Source organism: Echiichthys vipera, assembly GCF_963691815.1.
Source record: "Echiichthys vipera genome assembly, chromosome: 15".
In the NCBI taxonomy this organism is placed as follows: Eukaryota; Metazoa; Chordata; class Actinopteri; order Perciformes; family Trachinidae; genus Echiichthys; species Echiichthys vipera.
Genome location: NC_139840.1, coordinates 20,017,340 through 20,026,329, shown reverse-complemented (window position 1 = coordinate 20,026,329; position 8,990 = coordinate 20,017,340).

Here is an 8,990-nt window from a genome sequence, read left to right as displayed (position 1 = left end):
GTGTGTTGCTGCTGATCTGAAAGTGTATTCATATGTTGCAAGAGTGTATCATTTCATCAGAGTGACGTTTTGACAAATGACTGTTAGGTTTTCATAGCAGAGTTTCAATTTGACATGGATGTGAACGGTTTATTTCCCAGTGCTGTGTATTTGCTTGTGTGTAGAGTTTTGACACAATGAGCAAAGTTTTGCAAAACGTGTACAAGAAACGGGCAAAAACTGTATTGTTTTGGGATTATTATTATCATAATTTTAAAGAGACAAAAGAGCAAAGTACAATCCCCAAAAGGCAAAATCCACACTTTCAATACAGCAGGAAAAAAATATTGTATCTGTGATAAACAAATTACACGTTACAACATGTTGTTTGCTGTGTAGTCATTCCTCTGTTTACGTAGCATTAAGTTAGCTACCTAGCTAATGTTGATGTTGTTGTCATAGAAGCAAAACCACGGGCATCAGTTTGAAGTGCTGGGATAAAATGCTCATATTTTGACAAAATATGACTCCAGAGACCCCTATTGACCTACCTTGAATATATTTCTTAAAGTAGGGTGTGGCAAAGCAGAGGAGACGGGTCTTGAGTTCAATTGGCTCCCGCTCGCCTTCAAATGGGAGGAGGCAGGGAGCTTGAGCAACAACGCCTGGCAGTGTCTCTGTATTTAAATCACTTACGCCCACATCTTGGCCATGCTGCTCTGGATATTTTAGAGACTCCTGCCAGGGTTCCAAAATCTGCATCTGCCAGAGTGAGAGATAATGTGGAAATAATACTCATGAGACGCAAGGAGAGGGAGGCTTGCAAAATGTTTTATCTTGAAGTTGAAAATAGATTGAGGGTCGACTGCTAGTGGAAAAAGTGAAGATGTGTGTAAATGTGGGAATCTCGTAGTGGAAGGCCAACTAGAGAGGCCTTGAGTTTGTTGTTGCCGAGTTGAAGAAAGTTGTGTCTGATGGTTACGGCTTCAATGCAGAGCAGCAAAGAGCAACACACTGCAGCTGAAATAATGTTTTTGTATTCATGTTGATATTGAAGGGTTTAAGATTGCATGTGTGTATCTCTATTGAGATTTATTCTGTCTAATTGTACGATATATAATCAGATTGTCTGTACTTACTGTCTGTGTAGTGTCACCATAGAATGCTGAACACAACATTGGATCACAAAGAATATGTGTATACTCCAAAAAGCTGAATTTTGATCACATACTTGCTTCAGAAACCTCTCCTTCTTCTCCATGTGGCGTCGCGGATGGAGACATTAAAAGCACCTGACATATGTGGAGGAGGAGACCCTCGTTTCCATGGAGACTCTCATCTGTTTTGTACAGAAAGGGAACCAGGTGTTGGAGGAGGTGAGCGGAGTCTGAATCAGTATTAATGGGCTGCGAGCTGCAAGGAGAATTGATGAAGTCACACTTGTAAGGGATAATAAAGCAAGCAGGTTATTTTTGCAACCTAAACCCCTTCAGTAGGTCTAATTCTCACCCCCTCGCTCTACATTATCCCGCTTATTACAAATCTGCTGTTTTTATCGATTTAACAATGGCCGTCCAGAGTCTATGATGAAGATCTAGACTCCCTGCCAAGTTGAATAAAAAATCTCTGAGTCAAGCTGATCTCATTAGTTAAGCTTCAAGGATCATCTGGCTTGTGTGTGTGTGTGTGTGTGTGTGTGTGTGTGTGTGTGTGTGTGTGTGTGTGTGTGTGTGTGTGTGTGTGTGTGTGTGTGTGTGTGTGTGTGTGTGTGTGTGTGTGTGTGTGTGTGTGTGTGTGTGCGTGTGTGTGTGCGTGTGTGCATGCGTGTGTGCATGCATGCGTGCATTCATCTTCTCAGTTATCGGTTTCACTCAATCAAATATCTAATTTAAATAAAAATCTTGAGCGCTGATCAGGACAATAAATGCACAGACAAAGACTTCACCAGGAGGTCAGACTTTGCGTCTAACAAAAGAAATATTACAAAGTGCAGTAATAACCCTGATAAAGTGAGGAGGCTGGTCGTTTTCTTTTTCTGTCTGCTGCATCCAGCAGTGGGACCCCTGAGGTGAGCCCTTAAATTACATCAGTGGAGGAGAGGCCCTTCTTATAGTTTATTTAATATGTCATTGACACGTGTTGTTGTATTCTGTCTCAGAGGACTGGGCAATAAAGCTTAACTCAATATCATGATATTGATTTTTTTATTCTACAATATATATTATAACAAAAGCAGATGTACACAAAACTATAAACCATCTAGTCTGCAACGGGACATCCCTTCCTCAGTTCACACTCATCTTCGAAACTTGGCTTTGAAGTTTCCTGACTGTATCTTACACGGTTGATAATGAATGAATGAATGAATGCTTTATTTCAAACATGTGAAAAATATATTACACTTGAAGCACTAGTCAATAAAACCCTGCAAAAGGTTTTTAAAGTTGAGCGTGCATACAGATGTTTTAGATTCCTTAGATTATAACCCCCTTCTCTCGGAAAAAAACATGCTTGAATATCTACTGGTAACATGTTGTTTGTTGCACTATACATTATTTGTGCTACATGATAATCACGTATGGACTAATCAAATTGGTGGCCCGTGCAATAAACTGTGTTTCACATTGCATCATATAAAAACTCTCCAAACAAGGGTAATAAGGTATTATGGGACAGTCTCCTGTGGTGCAAAGTGGATCAGGTTATTTTGATCAGGGAGGTGCTGTGCAGCTGCAGGATCTCTGGCCAGACTGAGGCTCAGGAGGTTACTGACAGCATTTCAAACCAGGTGAGAGGGGACCTCTGCTGGGTGGCTACAAAAACACCTTGGCTTCCAGCGGTGGAAGAAGTAATCTGCTGTTGTACTTCAGTAAAAGTAGTTCAAGTAAAAGAACTGCATTTGAAATCTTTCTAAAACATAAGTACATAAGTATTATCGGCAAAATGTGCTTTAATATCAAAGGAAAACTATTAATAATGCAGACAAATGGCCCCTGTCATTGTTATATTGTTATAAGATTATTGGCCAATGGAAATCATTGTTGCTGAAGCTAATCTTGACTACATTATATACTGTTGTTGGGTTCTTCATTCGTAACAATGAATTTCGTATTTATAATCAGTTGTAATCACATTGTAATTAGAGCTGTCAAATAAATGTTTATGAGTACAATAGGTCCCTCAGAAATGAAGTGGACTAGAAGCAAGTGGATGGATGCCCTCAAGTTAAACTGTATCTAAGTTCACTTCAGTAAATGCACCTTCAACCACTCTAACCACTAATAAGGCAATATAAAAATCATAACAACAGAGAAATACATATATTTAAATGCCGGTTTAAAGGCCATTAAAGGAGATGGTTTACCAGTGTTTTCTTTAGAGCCTCAACTTATCCATAAACTAACAGAAATTAAGATAAATATCATGCTTCAAACTCTAAAAGACAGAGAAGACACTATAACACATGTGCAGTGGTATCAGAGAAAATAGGGGAGACCAGGCACAGTTGTAAAACCTTGAATATTTCCAGTCGGAAACACTCAGCACATGCTCAGCTACAGTGTTGTCTTGCTAACAAGAAGCTTTTTCTGTAAAAAATAAAATACATTTTTCTATCAGATTTATTTTGTGGGTCATTGGAATTTCACTGCTTAGATGTAGTAATGTCTAACGACATTTTTCATCATGAATATTTGAGTAAAGGTTGAATATGTAAAAGCTATATTTAAGAAAATAATAATACACCAAAGGGACGTTTTGAGGGATACAGAATGGAAGTATTGCTTTTCCATAAAAAAATATATTAAGTCGGAATTAATATTTAAAAGAAAAAATTGATGCGTTTGACAATGACTTTCTGTCACGTTCTGTTTACATTGTAGCAGCCAATAGCAACTGACATTGCAGGGTTGCCAGGGTTGTCTGTTGTTGGGTGCAGCTACTGTAGGCTGGCACTGGTGAAATGGAGTTTGCCAATCCTGCAGCTGTTTATTTGTCCAAGCAGCTGAGTGACTGGAGACGGGCAAAACCAGAGTCAATATCAATATACGCCGAGCATTCACTCCATGGACTGAGATAAAGGAGTTCAACAGCACGCCCGGCTACATTTCTCTTTGATCTGTAAGCTAACTTTCATATTTACTTAGCTGTAATGGCTAACGCTAACTGTCAGTCAAACTCCTCTAATATTTGTTTCTAAGGTTTGATTTGCCGGAGGGGACGGGTTCAAACAGGCTCAAACAGACTCTGGTCTCCTGTAGGCTGCTGGGCAACGAACATGGCAAGCCAACTGCTTTTAATTATATTTTGTTGTTGCGACTACGATCTTGAGACACTAGATGGCGGTGTTCTGCTCATTCTACCCATTCAACCTTTGATCATGTATTTGTATTTTAGAAATATTATACAGTCCCAGTGTGGGGACGGTGGTAACAGTCGCAAAAAATGCTACAATTGTCCCATGGTCTACCCTTACCTCTGATCCTTATCCATCAATTATACAGAGATATAATAAGAAGGAGTTTCATCTATTGTATGAATGTTTACATTATAAGATGCATTTAGGGAGAGCTTCAAAGTAACATTTCAGAAACATCTTCCACTCGCTACATCCACAAGACGTTATTACATCCCTTTCCGAAACTGTTAAGTGGGAAACTTAATTGCGATTCTGGTAAGACACAGAGTTATTTTTATACTCTTTCTATATATAAAGTGGTAAAATTCTTGATCTCAATGGGGAGTCAGTGTAACCTTTCTTCAGGATTGGATTTCTGCAGTGATAATAGAAGATAATAAAAGATGATCCGTCCTATACCTCCATCACTGACCATATCTGACACACTATGTTAAGATTAATACATCACCTCACTATGTACTTTATAGTTTTGTAATATTCAAGAGGCCACGGACGATACTGGAAGACAGAAATGATTTTAGCAGCTGCAGTTTAGTTTTCTGTTTGATTTTGTACCCGCTCATTGATTTTTCTGTAAAGTCTGCCAGCAGCGCTCTGCTGATCACAGCAGTTTGAATAAGACCTTGGACCAGATCCAGATCCAATACTGGGCTGAAGGGGGGCCTCGAGTTAAGTGCTGCTCTGTTAATGCACTTCATCAGTCTGAGCGTAAAGTTGTTTTACAAAGATCATAAAAATGTCATTCTGAATGGGTTTTATTGCTCATATTTCATAGGTCATTTGCTGGAATGTATTTAAATATAACATAGCATTGGGGCTGCAGATTACCATGCAAACTTAAAGCAGCGATGCGGGGCATATAGTGACTTTGGGGTAATTATCTTATATTCTGTCCCTGGAATATGGAGATAGATTAATCTCGAAATGATCTGTGTGAGATGGACAAACAGTGTGTAAATGTGTAATCTATAAATATAAAACAAGATTTGTAAACTCACAAAAATATCTTGCTAATTTAAAACAGATCTAAAAATACTCACATAAATTCCAGATATTAAAAACATATTTGCGAATGCTTTAAATTAATTTACAAAAAAAATTAAAGCATTGGCGGATAACAGGCATTTGTAAATCGACCTGGATCTCAAGTTCACTCTTACAGATTTGCATTTTACGCAGTAATAGTTTAAAAAATAAGCTCTAAACTTTATTATGTTAATGTGACACACTGAGTATTAGTAGGTTTAGCTGGTAAAGAGTTACAAATCTTGTTTTTTTATTTGTGAAAGGAGTTTTATATTTATTGATTGCACATTTACACACGTCGATCTGTTCACACAGAAAACATCGAAACAAATCTGTCTCCATATTAGAGCTGTCTGAGGTGACGTGTGCGGACGAGCAAAGGTCAAATCTGAGTGCATATCGTCAGTCAATGTACATTTTTGCATACTTCCATTCCTTTGACCTATAGCCTACAGCAGTATCCTCCTCCGGTTTTTAAAGTGTTAAGTAAAACAAGAGTGTAAATGGTGTCATGAAAAGAAGATGGTTTTAAAAATGAAGAGGGTAAAGGTTCAGAGAAATATGAATCCCATAATATATAGTTTCTTTGTAAGTATGTTAATTCCATTATACATTAATGGTAGTGACATTATTCTTGCTTAAATTTTCTGCGCTTCCTGTCAGATGTTGGGTAATGGATCCAAAACTTGGCCTCTGTTGTCCTCTAGTGGCCACATGATCACTTTTCACACAGAATATTTTCACAACACTTATTTAGGACTCTGGCGTGAAGTTTACAGCCGACATTTTATTCTCTCATCTTGTCATTTTCTGAAATTTGCACTTAAAAAGCGTGTAATATAAGAACATAACATTGTTTAACATCGCACTTACTGATTTCTATATTTACATTGTAGTTTTCACACATCGTGATGCTTTTAGTGCTTTTCAATTCATTCAGATGTTGCTCTTTATGAATAACTTTTATCCTTAACTCTATATCAAAATGCCAAAACAGTGTCGTCGACAATTATGAGCCCAGATCAGTTCCTGGAAGTATAATGGGAAAAAATAGATGCTCATATTCCGATCACAAAATCACAACCACAGGGCCTGAACTCTGAGTGCTCTTTCATTTCTCCATTTTTTTGCTCCCCAGTTCAGGAAGTCTGACCTGAAAGGACCAGCTGCAACATTAATAATCTTGATGATTCATTCATGCTTGCTGTATTTTTTGTGACTTCCTGATGGATGTGAAATTGAACATTCATTCACATGTAACACAGCGAATGTGAGAACATCAGTTCCCACAAAATCCCACGGAAATGCATTGAGAAAAAAAAGGCTGAAAAAGTCATTGCTATGCGGTTGTTCAGACATAAAAAACAATCAATTTTTAATTCTTTTTAACTGTTTCTTTTTACTCTCAAGCTTTTTTTGTTCTCGGTCAACAGCTTAACCCCTAAGTAATGAGAGCACCACAACAACATGATTCTTAATAAAATGATTAATCAGTTATAGCCATGGACGGATTATGAGACATAGGGCCCCTGGGCACAGACATGGAAGAGGCCCCCCACTCTGTCTATGTAGGAACGAGACACACAAACTCAAAGAGTTGACTTTTAGTCGTTTTGTACTGATTTGGGTCTCTTTGTGGTCATTGTGTATTTATTTTTTCGATATACGATTTCTATCTATCATTTTGTTTTTCTTTGTGATTCTTTTACATCCATTTGTAATTGTTTTCTATATCTTTGTTATTGTTTTGCATCTATTTTTAATAATTTTTTGTGTCTTTGTCGGAAATGTTTGTCTCTATGTGGTCGTTTTGTGTAAGGATTCAGTTTTTTAGCATCACTTCATGGTCTTTTTGTGTTTCTTTTTTGCATCCCTATAGTCTTTTTTTGTCTCTTTGTGATCATTTTTGGTTGTTTTGTGTCCATGTAGCATCTCTTTTTGGTCATTTTGTGTGTTGGTTTCAACAACATTTTATCAGGGCACCTGACTTTATGGGCCCCTGGGACTGTGCCCTGTAGGCCCGACCAGTAATCCATCCGTGGTTATATCACTGCCAACTTCAAGCCTTAATTAACTGACACCTTCAGATGTTAATATTATGATGATATACTTAAAGAGGTTCACCCCAAAATCAAAAACACATATCTTTAATGTTGTGCTATTTATCTGGAGGGTCATCCTCCTGGTGGTTCGGGGTTCTGAGTCCAGACTGAGACATTTAAAGCCTGTTGTCCCCCTTTTCTTTCTCCCTGTTTTATATCTGTGTATTTTGTATTGGGTTTTTTTTTAACCTTTTTTGATGAACTTTATTTCTTGCTTTTATTTTATTTTCCAGGAGTACAGCTCCCTGGTGTTTAAGCAGCAGACTCGAGGATTACCAGACGGTGGTGCTCTCTGCTGCAGAATGACTCCACTGTGTTTGTTGGAAGTGGCACAATAGAGACATCTGTGTGTTCATACAGTAGATAAAAGAGTAGATAAATTCATGTTGTGTGCGTGTGCTGGCGTGATGTGGGGGTGGGTAGAAGTTCTCTCATTTCTGCCATATAGAGAGCCACACAGAGTGAGTTAATATGCTGAATGTATTCTTTTGAATCTGGTTGCCATGAAGAGTGACGACAACACTGTGTAGAGGCATGTTTGGACAGGAGCTGCTGGGATGAGGTATTCCTGTCAGCAGCCGCTCCCCAGCCTCCTTTCTCCCAGTTTGCTTTAGTTTTGTTTTCCCTGAGGCAACACATTTCTGCAGCAGTTTAAAGGATCATTTTAAGTGCAACTTTTCACTATCGTTTCTCTTTTTTCCATGTTTTAAAACCTAAATATGCTGGTTATGATGGTTACGTTGGAGCTTTAAACGTTCAAGTCCTGTTTGATGTTACTTTGGAGTGTGGGTTTGTTTGATATGTTTGTGTTTCTCTGTGCTGCAGGTCTTTAATCACAGACCCACTCCTTACTTAAAGAAGATGCTGTCACGCTGTTACTTGGCTCTGCATTGGTGGTGGTGGTGGTGTGTGTGTGTGTGTGGGGGGGGGGTCGCAATAAAGCATCACTTTGGGAGGCATGGGAGGAGTGGATGGGGGACATTATCCCACCCCAATAGGAGAGGACTACCTTAACTAACGTGTCATAAGCCATGCTATGTCCCAATTTGTAGTATTTCTGTTGCATAGGTCTTCTTAGTGTCCAACTGTTGTGTCTAAAGCATTAATCAATAAACTATATTTTCTTGTTGTTAACAAATTCCATGAAACCAGCTGTGATCATTGATTCTACTAAAGTAATGCCAAAACTTTATAAAGTTTATTAAAGGAATGAGAGGGCTTGTGGCTGTGACTCACGCAGGATATTCAAAAGTACAGAGACACTAACACATTTTTGGTTTGGGGTTTATTATTTTCACCGTGTGTGTGTGTGTGTGTGTGTGTGTGTGTGTGTGTGTGTGTGTGTGTGTGTGTGTGTGTGTGTGTGTGTGATCTTGGTAAAATGTGGTCCTGGAGACACCTACTGTAGCGGTAAACTACCACAGAGGCGTTTTTGTGTATTTTGCCAGGTGTTTCTACAGCAAGTC